Consider the following 16,417-nt stretch of genomic DNA (forward strand, 5'->3'; position numbering starts at 1 on the left):
TGTTTACTGTACACTGTCCATGTTTCTGGGGCATAAAGCAATGTAGGGAGGATGACGGCTCTATAGACACCTAGCTTGGTGTTTGTGGTGATACCACGTCTGTTCCAGACATTTGTAGACAGTCTGCTGTAGGATGCACTGGCCTTGGCGATACGCAGGTCGATTTCACTATCGATTTTTCCATTTCTGGAGAGTGTGCTGCCAAGATATGTGAATTTGTCCACTGCATTTATATCCTGTCCATTTATAGTAATGCTTGGATCCGAGTAGGCTTTCCCAGGAGCAGGTAGATATAAGACTTCAGTCTTGTTCGTATTGATGGTAAGGCCAAAGTCTGAGCATGCTCTTGAGAAGTCACTGACGATGATCTGCAGATTGTTTTCAGAGCAGGCATTTAGGGCACAGTGGTCAGCAAATAGCAAATCTCTGATTACTGCTGCATTTGTTTTTGTTTTTGCTTTAAGCCGCCTCGGGTTGAATAGGCCACTATCAAATCTGTATGATATATTTATCAAGACAGATTGCAACTTAGTTTCTGGATCAATGACAACAACCACTTCATGATTTTCTCATACAATGTAGATCAGAGATTTCTGTGTAAAGAAAGGAGATTCAATTCAGAAGTTGCAAGTCAGAAATACAAAAAGCAACACAAATATGTATTTGCAAATACAGACAAAAATATACCACTCAAGGGTGAATTCATTCATAGAAATTTATGGAAGAATACATAGAAATATGAGAAGTAAATAGCTTGATAGACAGAAACATGACCTGTAAATTACTTGATAGGGTTAATGTTATAATTGAAATTTAACAGTAGAATTCAAATAAGAAAAGAATGTTAATGTATGTTAAATTACAGGTTTCACTAGTTTAGCTAATAGCAATTTGAATATTATTTTACACTTGGTAACTACATGCTTCAACTTTACTCTGTGCAAAAGTGCAGTCCTACCTTGATTTCTATCAAGTGATCTCCAGCCTACATGTTTCAGTTCTTTACCAGCCATTAACATAAGACAATCAAAACCATATTGTAAATCATGTGAACTATCTGAATTGTTCTTCTCTTCTACAGCAAGATGTCTTCACTCAATGCATAATTCCCCTAGAATGAAGAAGATAAGATAATCCATGCATTGTTAACAGAAAGATGTCAATTAACTGTGATGTCATCCTCTGAGCTGAGTCAGCTAGAGCTGCTCCCAATGTTTATCCCTGTCAAGAATGCCTTGCTTTGGCAAGTCTTTCAAAACCTTTTACAACTTACACCTTCAAGTGTCTTTCAATGAACAAATCATGTTGATCATCTGCCAACATAAAGAAGTATACATAGATATTAGCATTTCAAAGTCATGGGCCAAAAGCTCAGTCATATTTCATTTCGCTTCTATATCAATATTTTGATTTTTTGTCGGCTAAATGATTTGTGTACCTCATAGGAAAACATGGGGTCCAGGGTTTGAACCTCAATGAAGATTGGGATTTTGAATTTTTAGGGTGCCCCTCAGTCACCCAACTCTAATGGGTAACTGACTTTAGGTGGGGAAAATTAAGGAGGTTAGTCATTGTGCTGGACACATGACGACCTGCTCATTAACCACTGGCCATAGAAACATTCCCTTGACATCATTTGCTCCATAGATCGCAAGGTCTGAAAGGTAAACTTTACTTTTTGTAATACTTTTTTAAAAATTAATATCCACTGTGCATCCCATTACTTCTTACTTATGTATAATAGATTTCTCTTTTCCCTTCCTTGTGTTTCTTGAATCAAGTTCCTTTTTATAGAGCATTTTGATACCTCCACAAAGCCAACGGATTATATTATTTGTCATAATGTCCAAAAGTAGAAACTAATTATTTTATAATGAGAATGTGGGTATAAGTGTTGTCTATACAGTACCCAAAACTACACATTTTTCAAGAAAAAATCAACAAATTAAACATATTGAAAAGGTAATAAAAAATTAACAAGGATTATGTGAAGGTCTTTCCAAATTTTATTAATATTTGTGGTTAAACAGTAGAGTTCTTTTTATTTGTTTAAATAGATCATTAAGTGTAATACTTCAAGACCTATATCTAGTTCCTAATCTTCAGACAGGTGATCATGGATAAAATCTGAACATTTTCATTTCAATGTATGGATTCTATGGTGGAAAAATGTTCTACAACTTCTGCAAAGATCATGCTCTGTTTTATCCACCATGGTCAAACACATCAACCTTAGACAAACAGTATCCACCCTAGATAAACAGTATCCACCTTAAACAAACAGTATCCATTTCTAAATAAAAAAATACATACAGATAATATTCTTTACATATTAAAAGAAAAAGAGAAAGATTACCTGAGGTGACCAGACACCATCAGTAAAGCAATATTTTTTTGAGATATCAGTTACTGGTTCGGAAACTGCAGATGGATCAGTCACTGTACAAAACTTGGTCAGTAAAATTTGAAAATTAGACAACTTCATGGTAAACAATAAAATCGCCACCTGAAAACACAAATAAACAATAAGAGGATGTAGACACACAAATTGTTACAATGTATGATTTTAATTCAATGTGAGCCAAAGGAATAGTTATAACCTTATATAGCCTTAAACACATCAAACATTTGAACTAGTGGCCAATAGTGCGCCACATTTTAAGGATAAATGCATAAAATATACAGCTATTTTATTTGAATAAATGTGAATATTAAAGTCAATATAAACAAATATGAGACTGTGTGACAAAAGTTTAACTTAAATATTACATCCTGTTTGTGTTTTTTTTTCTCTGTGTTCTCATTATAAATTGTAGGGTTCAGATATATATATATTTATTGAAGATGAACTCCATTCTTTTCAGATCAGGAAGCTTTCCATACAATCTTTATTCTGAAGGACTGTTGGGGGCCAGTATTTTGTATGGGCCTCATGATAAAACAAGGCCACATGTTCTTTTCACTAGTTTCAACATCCAGAATAAGTGTTGCCTCATTATGTTGTGCCCTGTTCAAAGGTGAAAAATAATTCATTGACTGTGTCCTGATAGAATGTAACATGCATCCTTAATCCTGATGTTTGAGTGACAACTGTTTTGGTTTTGGTTAATACTACTCTTTTTTTTTTCTCTTCCAGATATAGTGGAATTTAAGAAAAGTCTTCAGCAGGATTCAAACCATGCACCCTGGTTCAGTAGCCAAGTGCTTTACCACTTAGCCACTGCACCTCCCATGGAATTTAAGTCTGCTTAGTTATTCTTCCATTTTGGCAGTGTCAGATTTTTCTTCTCCTCTATTTGAAAGTGTGCTGGGACCCATTGAAGAACAGTTTTCTTGCAATTATTGTTGAGATTTATAAGAGCTGTCCTGACTTTTTTGATAGAGGAGGCATCAGATTTTTTTAAACATTAGAAAGAAATGTTTATTCATTAGAAAGTGCATCTGAGAGATCGCCAGTGGCAATTAAATTTTCTAATCTTTCTCAATTGAGCCATTTATTGAATAAGACAGCTCTTCTGTTACTGGTGGATTCTTAAGATGATCCATCTGTATAATTGACCCACTAGTTATTGGTTTATTAGATTTGTAGAAAAATATTCATCATTTTCTTGAGATCTTTCTGATTGTGATAAGATTTTTTGGTTATGTTTTCAATACTGTCTCATACCAGAAAGAGAGCTTAGGTCCCAGGGAAGAGAGTCATTGCACTGTTTAACTGATTCATAAATTATATTTTATAAGTGGTGTTTCTTTGTTTGAGATTCTTGTATGAAATGGTCTTTTCAGTTAGTTTGAGTGCCAGACTTGTGGGTTTAAGTTTTGAGTGGGTAGCTCTCTTAGGTTTCCATTTTAGTAAACTGAGTAAGAATTATTATTTCTCTTATTTTGTCCAGAGAAACCAGGGAAAAAATGATCTCTTCTATTGCTTTGAAGGTTGTTGTTTTTATTGTTTGGAGTTAGGTTTTTGTTTTACTTTTTTACTTTGTCTATTTTCTGTAGAATTGACTGCTGAATCATATGATGTAGCACTGTGTTCTATAGTGATGTAGCTGGTAAATTTCTTTTTCAAAATGTAATTTGCTTATGGAAGCTCACAGCCTGCTAGGTGGTTGGTGTTAGCCTTCCCTGGTTGTCCAAGAAGTCTACATCTGAGTTGCCAGTTACACTGATGTGATTTGGTATCCACTGCATCTAGTGTGTTGTAGCTGGTACATTTCTATTTCAAAATGTTGTGATTTGGTATCTACTGCATCTAGCGTGTTGTAGCTGGTACATTTCTATTTCAAAATTTTGTGATTTGGTATCCACTGCATCTAGCGTGTTGTAGCTGGTACATTTCTATTTCAAAATGTTGTGACTTGCTCCAAATTAATATTTCCATTTTATATCTTGTACAATTTCACTTTTTTTTAGTTGACTTTATAGACTGTCATTTTATTCATACTGCCATGTAAGATCTTTAAATTTGTTGAACCATGGATTGGGCATTAGAGCTGGGTGGACTCAGAGGTGCCCAGTCTTCACTAGGATTCATAGCCGGGACCCCCAGTATGAAAGTCAAGAGCTTTACCACTCAGCCACCACGCCTCCATCAAATTGATTAGGCTAAAAGTAGTCCTACAAGTTCTTTGAGTGAAAAGAAAACAGTGTTTAATGAATAAAAAAGGGAAGAAGAAACTTTTTTTTTCCCACTAAAGTAAATCAAAGTAAAGTTCCCCTTTCAGACCTTACAATCTAGGGGGCTGAGGATGTAAAGGTCATCTGTTTCTGTGGCCCATGGTTAATGAGATTGCCAGCACAACAACCAGCCGCCTTTACCTTCCCCATCACACCAGGTACCTTTAGGTTGGTAGACATAGTCATGTGATCAGGGCACGGCAGACATATTGTTGGTAAAAATCTGGCTTCTATGCACAGTCAACACAAGCTTTTAGGCACTTACCATGGATAAGTCGAGCAAAGAAAGATATAGTCAGAAACAAATACTAATTCTTACACTTTGAAAGCAAGCCAGCATAATAAAGAAAATGATTTGCTGCCCTCCTTGTGTTTTTTTTTTTTAAATATTAAAAAAAAATAATAAAAAATACATGTTTTGTAAAATGTTTTACTTATTTCGGATGTTCCTTCAGAGTTGAAGATAATTACTTCTTAGTCCAAACCTCCCGCAGGACGGCGGGGGATGGGAGCGGGCAGGGTTTGAACCCCTGACCATCGATAAGTCCGAACGACAGTCCAGCGTGGTTATCCAGATCTCTTCACTTATAATCTTGTTCTACTGAAAGTGCTTACACAATCACAAAGGATGAGTTCAAGGTATTCCGAATCAATTTTATTGTTAGACCTAGATTAGATCTAGATCTACTAATAACTAATCTAGACTAGATTCTAGATCTATATTCTAACTATTTAAGTTAGCATATCTAGACTACTATATTCATAATATTGTTTGACATAAATGTAGAATCAGATTGAATAGTCAATATTTATTATTGTCGAGGGCAGTGTTTCTCAAACTGTATGCCGCCGAAGATTTGCAGGTGTGCCGAGGAGTTTTCAGAATGCCACACGTGCAGCGTTACACAGGTTTGCGTACTATTAAATTTTTATTTTACCTTTGGACGACATCCCAACTTGCAACGACCAGTAATAGTAGTGGATCGCTACATTATGACGGAAAGGGGTGTTAGCTCTTCAGGTTATGGAGTTGTCCACTATACATATATTATTATAATGACTCAAATGTAGGCCGCCTTAGCAGACGCTCAGCAGTTCTTGAATTGGTAACGATTATAATAAGCGATGTGTTTCATGTAAATTTTGTAGGTGTATGCTAATAATAACAAATTATTACTAAGCCTTAGCCATTGTTATCCATGGAGAAATACGTTGGTAAGAATGAAACTGCGAAAGCGTTCAATGAAAAGCAAGGAACCAAACAAAGGTACAAAGAGGATTACATCGGATATGGTTTCATATCTTCAGGACCTGAAGATTCTCCATTGTCATTCTGTCTGATCTGCAATTCAGCTCTGTTGAATGAGGCGCTTGTTCCAAGCAAATTGAAGAGACACTTGGAAACAAAACATCCAGCTGTAAAAGCGCAACCGAAGGAATACTTCGAAAACTTTTATTCAGTTCATAAAGGATGAAAAATGTGTCAACAAATTCTTATTTTAAAAAGACTTACCAACTACGACCAAAGGCGAAGATTTTTAAGTGGTGAACGAAAACATTTTGCTATTCAAAGTACAGTGGAGACAAACTGTGTCAGCGTTTGCACCGATGGCTGTCCTTCCATGCAGGGAAATAGAAAGGGATTCTTCACTCTTGTGCGTCAAGAAAATCCAAATGTATTAGTTGTTCACTGCATAATCCACAGAGAAGCTCTTGCCTTCAAATATTTGATGTCTGTTCTGGATCAAGTGATTGAAGTTGTAAACTTCCTCAAATCTCGACCGCTTGCATTCTGACTTTCCTCAGAGCTTTGTGAAGCAATGGATTCAGACTACTAATGTCTCCTGTATCACACCAACGTTTGTTGGCTCTCCAGGGGAAAAGTGTTAAAGCATGTTGTCCAACTCAAGGCTGAGCTGATTTCATTCTTGGAGGCTGAAAAAAAAAAAAAAAAAAAAAAGACTTTGGATTTTCTATTCATGACGAGATTTGGTGGGTTAAGGTGACATTTCTCTCTGATTTATTTGACAAATTAAATTCATTGAATTGAAGTCTTCAAGGACCATCGGAAACCATCATCATTGCATCCTCAAAACTAAAATCATTTTGGTTAAAATTGATTGTCTTTGTGGCAAAGTAAAATCACGAAAGGACTGCTTTCGTACTTACAATGAATGTGCTTCAAATAAAGAAATCACCCCCGAAATTCTGGACACTTTGAAACACCTGCAGTCAGCATTGCAGCATTACTTCTCAACAGTTTGAAGTAATGAATATAAATGGGTCAGCTCTCCATTTGGAAACAATGAAGCTACAAATTTTACAACTAAAGAAGAAGAGCAGCTCAATATTTAAAAAACGATGCAATTCTTAAGTCAAGTTTTCAGAGAAAGCCTGGATGTGTTTTGGATTTCAATCAACAAGTTATATCCTGTAATCAATTTTAAAGCAATCAAAATAATTCTTCCATTTACATCTTTATGGTTTTGTGAGTTTGGATTTTCAGCACTGACTGAAATCAAATCTAAGAAAAGAGAGAGACTTCTTACAATAGACGATGAAATGCGAGTTTGTTTGTCGACTTTGGAGCCTCGATTAGATCGCATTTGCTCTCAAAAACAGGCACAACATTCACATTAAACATAATACTGAAAAACAGGCAAAATCTTTTTTTCTTTTTATTATAAAACATCTGTTGCTCTTTGTGGTGTGCCGCAAAATTTTTGTAGTTTGTTTACTGTGCCGGCAGACAAAAAAGTTTGAGAAACACTGGTCTAGAGCTAGATCAACATTGTTGTAACATATAATGTAGGCCTACATAGATTGTGATAGAGATCTACTCTCTACTCAAGCCTTCAAGGTCTAGTATTCTAGATGGCTACATAGATCATAGATATCTTATATACAAAATCTGGATGATGTCTCAGATTAGAGTGTGACTAGATCTAGAGTCTAGCCTACATAATGCTTAGGCTTAGTAGATCATTCTAGATCTCATCTAGACTCTATAGAATAGATCTAGAAAATCTAGATAACATCTAAAATCTACATCTCTCTGTTGCTGCATATTTTAAGCATATGAAACTTAATTTTTATCTAATAGATATAGCTAGATCTAGTCTTCACTTCTAGGTCACTTGATAAGATAAATAAATTTAGCTTTTATGTAGCACTACTTTCATGCTTATAGTTATAGCATGCTCAGAGCGCTATGGTCCAATCTCATTGGTGGACCGGAGGGGAGGGGTATCTGGGAGGTTTTCAGTGCTGCCTTTAGGCGCTCATTAAACACATCTCTGCACAAGATATATTTGGACTATAGTTACAGATAATAGTTACTTATTATTAGATACTAGTATTATATAGATCAGATCTAGCATCTAAACCAAAGAAAACTTTACTATCCAGTTTAGATCTAAGTCTAGGGCTGAAGACTTTTTAAAGTTTATTTTAGGACTAGGCTCATCAAGACTAGTAACTTGTTGATAAGTCTAATGGTCCTAGATCTGTGTTTCTTTTACAACTTTCAAATGCTCTTTAAGATTTGAAGCTAATTACACCTTAGCCCAAACCTTTTGGCTGTTGCGGCTGAAGCACTTCACTAGTCTCAATTGAATTTTTGGTGTAAACTAGGGTTTTGAATTTCTATATTTTTAGGATGCTTCAAAGTCCAACCAATTCTTTATATTACAAGAGTTCTACATCTATTATTAAAATGTTATTGCTATTTTTACTTTTGAAAATGTCTACAGGCTTACAAGAGTTTAGCAGCTTACAACCAGTTCCTAGATGGTTGGGTTCAAGATGTTATGGCTTTTAAACCACTAGCAAAGGTAAGTAATAAATATTGTTATATTATAGTTAATATCTTGATATTCAAAGGTATTTACATGTATATGAGACCAATGTCTTGATATGTACAGGTATTTTAAATAATTTTTTTTTTCTTTTTAATAGGTCTTCACTCTCAGTGGTTAGCATGTACTGCAGCCCTGGATAGTAATAAGTCAAGATAATAGTGAACAAATAGATGCTATCTTACTAGATTTTTCTAAGGCTTTTGACAAAGTTCACCACCATAGTTTGCTTAAAAAATTAAAATATTTCGGCATTAATGGTCCACTGCATCAGTGGATTAAAGACTTTCTGATAGGGAGAGAACAAACTGTAATAATAAATGGCTCTAAATCAACACCGATAACAGTAAACTCAGGTGTACCTCAAGGAACAGTCTTGGGTCCACTACTATTTTTAATTTACATAAATGATTTACCGAATTGCATTACTTCAAGAACAAAAGTCAGATTATTTGCAGACGATTGCATAATATATAGAACAATAAAAACAACACAAGACACAGATATTTAACAAAGAGAATTAGATGAATTACAGAAATGGGAATCAAATTGGAGCATGTCTTTCCACCCAGAAAAATGTCAGTTGTTAAGAGTAACAAAAAAACTAAAACAAATTAATTCCCCTTATCTTATTCATGGCAAACCAGTAACACAGACTAAAAACGCAAAATACCTAGGTGTTATAATAAATGAAAAACTATCATGGAATCCACATATTGATGAAACTACAAAAAAATCAAACAAAGCATTAGGATTTATTAAAAGAAATTTCTATAAATCAAATAAGAACATAAAACTAAAATGTTATTTAACCTTGGTTAGGCCAATAATAGAATATGCATCCTCCGTTTGGGACCCCTCAACTCAAGAAAACATTAAGAAACTGGAACAGACACAAAATAGAGCAGTGAGATTCATAACAAACGAATATTCACATTTGACTAGAGTAACACCTTTAGTAAAATCACTAAATTTAGAAAGCCTTCAGGACAGAAGGCTCAAAAGTAAAGTAGCAATCATACATAAAACACTGAACCATAATCTTCAAATACAAAAACAAAATTTAATAAAATACTCTGAAAGACACAAAGATAAAGGCACATTCCTCGTCCCATATGCTAGGACAAATTTGTACAAATACTCCTTCTTTCCTAGTACTATTAGAGCATGGAATGGGTTACCTGAGCTAGCCAGGAAAACCAGGGACGTGGCAGAATTTAAGTCATTGGTTAATATGCATGACTAAATGCATGACGCGTAGGACGTAATCATCTTCTTTTTTGAAGTAACGTCTGTATTATATAAGAAGAAGATGGTATTATTCTATCAGCCCACTGTTCTTGTATAGTTGGACTTGGTGAGTCCTGCACTCATGTGGCAGACATGGATCCTTGAGTCAAATAACCTACTCACTGAAGCCCAGACTGGCTTTAGAAAAGGCAGATCAACAGAAGATCAAATTGCCTTCATCACACAAGAAATAGAAGACGGCTTTCGAGAAAAGAAACCAACAACAATTGTGTGGGTTGACTTAGAAAAAGCATTTGACAAAGTCTGAGAACAAGGTCTCTTGCTCAAGCTAATCCAGCATCACATATCCCAAAGAATGTACAACTGGATAAAGGAATACCTAAATAATAGAAAAGCCTTAGTTTGCATGCAAGGACAAAGAAGCCACACAGTGGGTATAAAAAATGGCGTCCCCCAAGGAGGAGTCCTATCCCCAACACTTTTCCTAATATTCATAAACGATCTAAATCAAAACCTACCTAGAAAAGTTAAAAGCAGCATGTATGCAGATGACCTTGCCATAATTAGCACAGAAGAATATGTAGGAACATCGAAATTTCGATTACAAGATGCTCTTGATAAACTCAATAATTGGTCCAAAGACTGGGGCATGTCCATTAACACAAAAAAGACCACATATACCATATTCTCACAGTCAACAAAACAACAAACAATATAATTAACATTAGATTTGGAAGCTTTAGAAAAAAATGACAGCCCTACTTATCTTGGAGTCACCTATGACCCGAGACTAACCTGGAAAAACCAAATAGATAAAACACAGAGTAAAGGCATCCAGAGACTATCCCTCTTGAAAAAATTAGCTGGCACAGATTGGGGAGCTAATCACAACATCCTGAAAAAGACCTATACCAGTTATGTAAGACCTGTATGGTGCCACAGCATGGGGCTCAGCAGCCCAAACCAACCTAAGAAAAATAGACAAGGTTCAAAATATTGGTCAAAGGATAATGACAGAGCAATAAAAACAACACCCATAAGAGCTATGGAGGAAACCGCTGCCCTGATCTCTCTGGATGAAAGAAGAGAAATAAAAATCCTTTCCCAATTCACTAAATTGGAAACCTTGGAGAGGCACCCACTCAGAACAAAAACCCACAAAACTGGCACAAAAAAACGTCTCAAAAGGACCAATTTCATACAGGAATTTCTAAACCAAAAAAAGAAACACCAACTTGAAAAAATTACTCTGGAATCCTCAATACACTATAATGAATCTCTACCATGGGACGAAAGCCCTCTTCCTACTACAAGGGACCATATTGAAAACATAAAAAGAAAATCTGATTACAGACCAACAGAGCTCAAGGAAATAGTGAACTGTTTTCTACATACCAATTACCCTAGCAATCAGTGGATCAGAGTTTACACGGATGGCTCATCCCATAAAGCCACCACAAATGGAGGAGCTGGAATACTTATCGAATGGCCAGATGGAGGAAAACTAGAAATATCCATTGCAACTGGAGAGTTCTCTGACAGTCACAGAGCAGAAAGGGAAGCACTAGCACTGGCTGCTACCATGTTAGCAAATCATCCAAGTTCCCCTCACAGTCAGATTGTCTTTCTAACAGACGTAAAAACAACCCTCCAAAGCTTGCAAAACTCTGATTCCCCTCATATTAAAAACCTCAGAACAGCACTTACAAAGCTCAACAACAACAGCAAAAAAACTGTTATCCAATGGATACCAGCTCACATACAACTAGCAGGAAATGAGAAGGCTGACACACTCGCCAAGAGTGGGAGAACAAACTGACAAGTAAACTCTGCACTCTATCCAGAAGAAATGAAGAAATTAATTGTAGATAAAATAAATGAGAAATGGACGAACTCCCATCCAAATCACAAGAAAGATGACGCTTACTATAAGCTATCCCGACAAGACCAACGTCTAATCTTTCGACTCAGGACCGGACACAACAGAATGCGACAACACATGTTCCAGAAGCTCAAAATTGGAACCAGTGAAATCTGCCCATGTGGAGTATCACCAGAAAATGCCGACCACGTCCTCCAAAACTGCTCTCTCTACCAAGAGGCCTGCACAAGACGTTGGCCCCAAATCACCCCAATAGAAAGAAAACTATATGGAGAGCTCCCTGATTTGGAAACCACTGGGCAGTTCATCTCATGTACTGGTCTAGTCATATGAACACTCCAACATAGCAATGAGAACGATGAAGAAGAAGAAATGTGGCAGACACTTTATTTATGCTGGAAGCCAACACCAGGCTCAAAGACAGTAAGACAGTTACAGGCTTGTTATCTTACTGGATAAATCCATCAGAGCTTAAAAAAGTTTTGCCAACTAAGGTTTCTGAGATTGATATCACCTCATTAAAAAACAAAAAGTTAAATTTGATTCTCTTGTGAACAACATCACTTCTAAAAATAAAAATTTAAAGGCTATTAAATCCAAAGAAACTATAAAGCTTAGTATAAATATTTTTAATTCATTTATTGAAAGTAATGAGTTCCAATCAGATATTTTACTGTGTTGTGCTAATAGGAAGAATAGGTTTGTGCCTGTGCTTTAACGCTGCTAGGTCTCTCAATGAAAATTTCAAAACAGTCATTTATTACTGTCATCTTCCTGTCATAAGTACAAATAAATTTTTTGGGCCTGAGACTCTCCTTATTGGGCCAGAAAATCAAATCGGATATGTCGACATACATAACATCCAAAACAGTACATGAATATCTTAGATCAGGGGTGGGCAACCTTTTTGTATCGAGGGCCGCATTATTTTAAAAATTGGGAATGGCGGGCCGCATATTTATATACAACTTATAGAGACACTCTAAGCTAACTGTGTAGAATGTCTTTTAATTCATATTTACACTGTATTATATTCACGTTTCTTTTTTTTCCCCACACTTCACGTTAAGGAATTACAACAAGAGTTAGCAATTATTTAAACCAATTTTACGATTTTTTTTTTCAAATTGCTGTTGTCATTTTACATTAAAATATCCTGACAAATATACAGTTGTACTTAATGTGCAGTATTTTACTTTTTACACTCGTGCATGATGTTCCGGAACTGTGGAACTAGCTTACTAGTTTCTATCCTTGTGACTGCTGTCAAATTACAGTCAGTCAAAATCGACCAGTAGTAATGCTTGTTTAGTCTCCACAAAGGAAAAGGCTTGTTCACTGAATGAGACAATATATGTTCTGGAAGTTAAATGTCGGGACTAGAGAAACTTGCCCATCACCAGAGAATGCTGACCATGTCCTTCAATGGTGCATTCTAAATCAAGAGACCCGAACAAGACTTTGGCCCTCCTAAAGAACAAAAACTAAAAAAACAAATAATTTTATTTGATACTACTAGGTCTAAATCTATTGACTAGATCTAGTGAAATCTAGTCTAGATTATTCTAGATCAGTGGTTCCCAAACTTTTTTGGCTCGTAGACCCCTTGTCATGTTTTCCAGTTTTCGGTAGACCCCCTGGTTAGCTAATATTGCTGAATTGTAATTTTTCTGATTTATGAACTTCCAATGTGCTTTTTTTTTTCAATGATTCCTAACGTATTTAATGTGAAGAGTGAAAAAGTAATAACAACCACATGCATGTGCGTAGCTTTGAAGGGGGTTGGGGTACAAAATAAAAAAATAAACGAAAAAAAATCCTGGCTACGCCTATGGCCACATGTAAGTAAACCTCATTGAATTTATGAAACAAGTCTGTTAAATAAGCAATGTCTGATTTCAGTCTGATTAAATTTCAATTTAAAATTAGATCTTTGACATCCAAGAGCTCCGATACAAAGTCAAAAAGAAAAAAAAAATTAAAATAAAGCGTTTCGATGGCCATCGAACTTCAGTGTGAAGGACGAACTGATGAAAGTCCTTGTCATTTTCTCAACACATTTGAGCAACTAATGGAGTATTTAAAATGTTGCTTCAGTTAACTGCGTTAATAACAAATTGAAGATATTTAGAATTCTACCATTTTTTCCCTATTCACAGTAGAACCCAACCATGAAAGGTGCTCCAACCATTGTTACTGACATTATAGTGAAGGGGAGTGCTTTTTCTTTAAACTAGTCCTTCAAACCATTAAATATTATTAGTTTTCGCAAAAAGAAGTTTTTTTCGAGGATTTCTTGATCCATACTAAAACGAACATTCGCCAAAACTAAATGTTTATTACCAGGCAAGTTTGACCTGTCTACTTGTGTTAGAAACTCATTTCATCAATAGGCCTTTGAATTGTTTTGCTGCTTAGAGGAATTCTGTAATACTATCAGATGTAGGTTTGTGGACAAAAAGTTCTTAAAACTTCTTCAGTGGATGAAAAAAATCATTTTATTGCCTATTGTGTGATGTTTTCCGAATTTCGCAATAAGTTAAACATAATTTAAGACACTTGCAAACCATCATCTTCTCTTTTTTTTTATACCACAGCAAAGATTTTGTTCACTGTAAGTCTTTTCTCAACTTTATCATTGATTGTTCAAAAGCTTTTAAAATCTTCATCCACTTTATCAGGGTGGCATCGTCTCAAATGATCTTTTAACTTAGGTGGTTTCAAAGTGTCTAAATAAAACTTTGTTGCATAAAAGACATTGGCAATGTAAGTGTGTCATGGAAATTTTTTTTTAAATCAACACCACTGTGTAATTTCATAATTATATTTGGCCAAGTTAAATACAAATACCATATAGACTAAATTAATCTATTTAAATGAGGTATTAAAATAATTTTTCTTTCGAACAATAGGATTACAATTTAAATAATTTATATTTGTATAAGATAATTGTTAATTACATAATTTTAAGATTTTAATTAAAGTCACGACCTTCTTAAATCAAGATCCACTCTCGTAGACCCCCATTTACATCTCGTAGACCCCCAATTCCTTTTTTAACTTTCGTAGACCCCCTGGAAGTCATCGTAGACCCCTGGGGTTCTATATAGACCACTTTGGGAATCACTGTTCTAGATCTACTTGATTATCTATCCTTTTCTAATTCTAGGGCTCTACTCTAGTCACACTAGATCTTGTATATAGTTCTAGATCTAAAATAATTTAAGAGTCTACTAGTACTAGTCTAGATCTATATCTAATAAGTCCTCTATGTCTAAGAACACAGATTATAATAATTATATTAGAGATCTAAATATTTATGTCTAAATCTATAGTCTATAATAGACTTATTAAGAACTAAATTTACATAATGATACATTAACATAGAAATCTAGAATCTAGAGATCTATCACCTTCTAAGTCTATTTCTAGATAGATCTAGAGCCTACTTCTAGATCTAGTTATCTAGTGCTAGCCCTACTTCTAGATCTAGAAACTAATTTAGACTATGTAATAAGAAAAGTAGATCTAATAGCCTTATTTAGCATGATCTATGAAAGTATGATAATCTATCAAATCATCTAAAATCTAAAAAACAATCTAGACTAGATTAGATCTAGATCTATTGAAATCTATTCATTCTAATCTAAATCTAGTCTAGATTCTAGATCTAGAAGTCTAGAGACCTAGACCTATCTAGTAGCCTAGTCTAGACTAAGACTAGATTCCTAGATTGTCTAGGTCTAGAGTCTAGATGATGATAGATAGATCTAGAATCTAGACTAGATCTAGTAAATTCTAGTAGAGTACTGTAGTAGAGCCATTGTCGTGAAAAGAAAGGGATTTGAATGGAATATTTGGCTAATTAGCACTTACTAGATTCTAAGAATAGATCTAATTCTAATATCTAGACCTAGACTACTAGATCAGTAGATCTAGAGATCTATGTCTAGAACTAGATGTAGATCTAGTCTTCAACCATTTCTTCAGTAAATTTAGGACACACCGGGTCCGGAAGTAGATGAAATGTAAACAATAAACACAGACCTATATATATTTTATTTTGCACTCAGTATTTTCAATTCGCACTATTAATAAATAATAATAAAATGGCAATTTTTTTTTAGTGTCGGAATTCAGACTTGGTGGAACAAAAAATCGTGAATGCGGAACGGCGGAACATGTGAGCTTTTTTGATGATTTTGCGGGCCATTTCCGCATAATGCGAGACTATAGGCATGTCTGCTGTAGGTGTCAGCAGGCCGCATAAAACATTCCGCTGGGCCACATTTGCCCACCCCTGTCTTAGATGCAGTTGTGGGATGAATTTTAAACATATCAGCTAATACATAGGCTGGTTTACCTAGAATATTTGAAATAATGTGTGTTAAAAAAAATAATTTGTGTACATTCATAATTATAGTAGTTAAATTATATATAAATATGTGTAAATGTGAGACAGTGTATTTTTTTTTGTACCTGTATTATATCCAAGCTATCCAATGAGAAATATTTATATAATTTAATATATAGATATATTTATTCAAATCATAATATGCATTCATTTATTTGTGGAAATAAAAGAAATGAATTGAAGTATTGTTTGTATATTAATTATTATTATCTTATCTATTAGTATGAAAATTGTAGATCTATTCATTCAAAAGAGGCCCTTAGTGAAACCTGCAGTACCAGGTTCGAATCTCGTTAAAGACCGGTATTTTGAATTTTGGGATACCTCTGAGTCCAA

The 16,417-nt window shown here is 34.9% G+C and overlaps 1 long non-coding RNA gene across 1 annotated transcript; it reads right to left on the reverse strand.

The window, feature by feature from the left end:
• Positions 1-2,555: 2,555 nt before the first annotated feature.
• On the reverse strand, positions 2,556-15,748 carry LOC129926735 (uncharacterized). The gene is made up of 3 exons (XR_008778455.1): positions 15,544-15,748; positions 6,191-6,612; positions 2,556-3,007 (listed from the first exon to the last, which is right to left on the reverse strand). It is a non-coding gene; the product is annotated as an uncharacterized LOC129926735 (long non-coding RNA).
• Positions 15,749-16,417: the final 669 nt, after the last annotated feature.

Source organism: Biomphalaria glabrata, chromosome 6 (assembly GCF_947242115.1).
Source record: "Biomphalaria glabrata chromosome 6, xgBioGlab47.1, whole genome shotgun sequence".
NCBI classification, from domain to species: domain Eukaryota; kingdom Metazoa; phylum Mollusca; class Gastropoda; family Planorbidae; genus Biomphalaria; species Biomphalaria glabrata.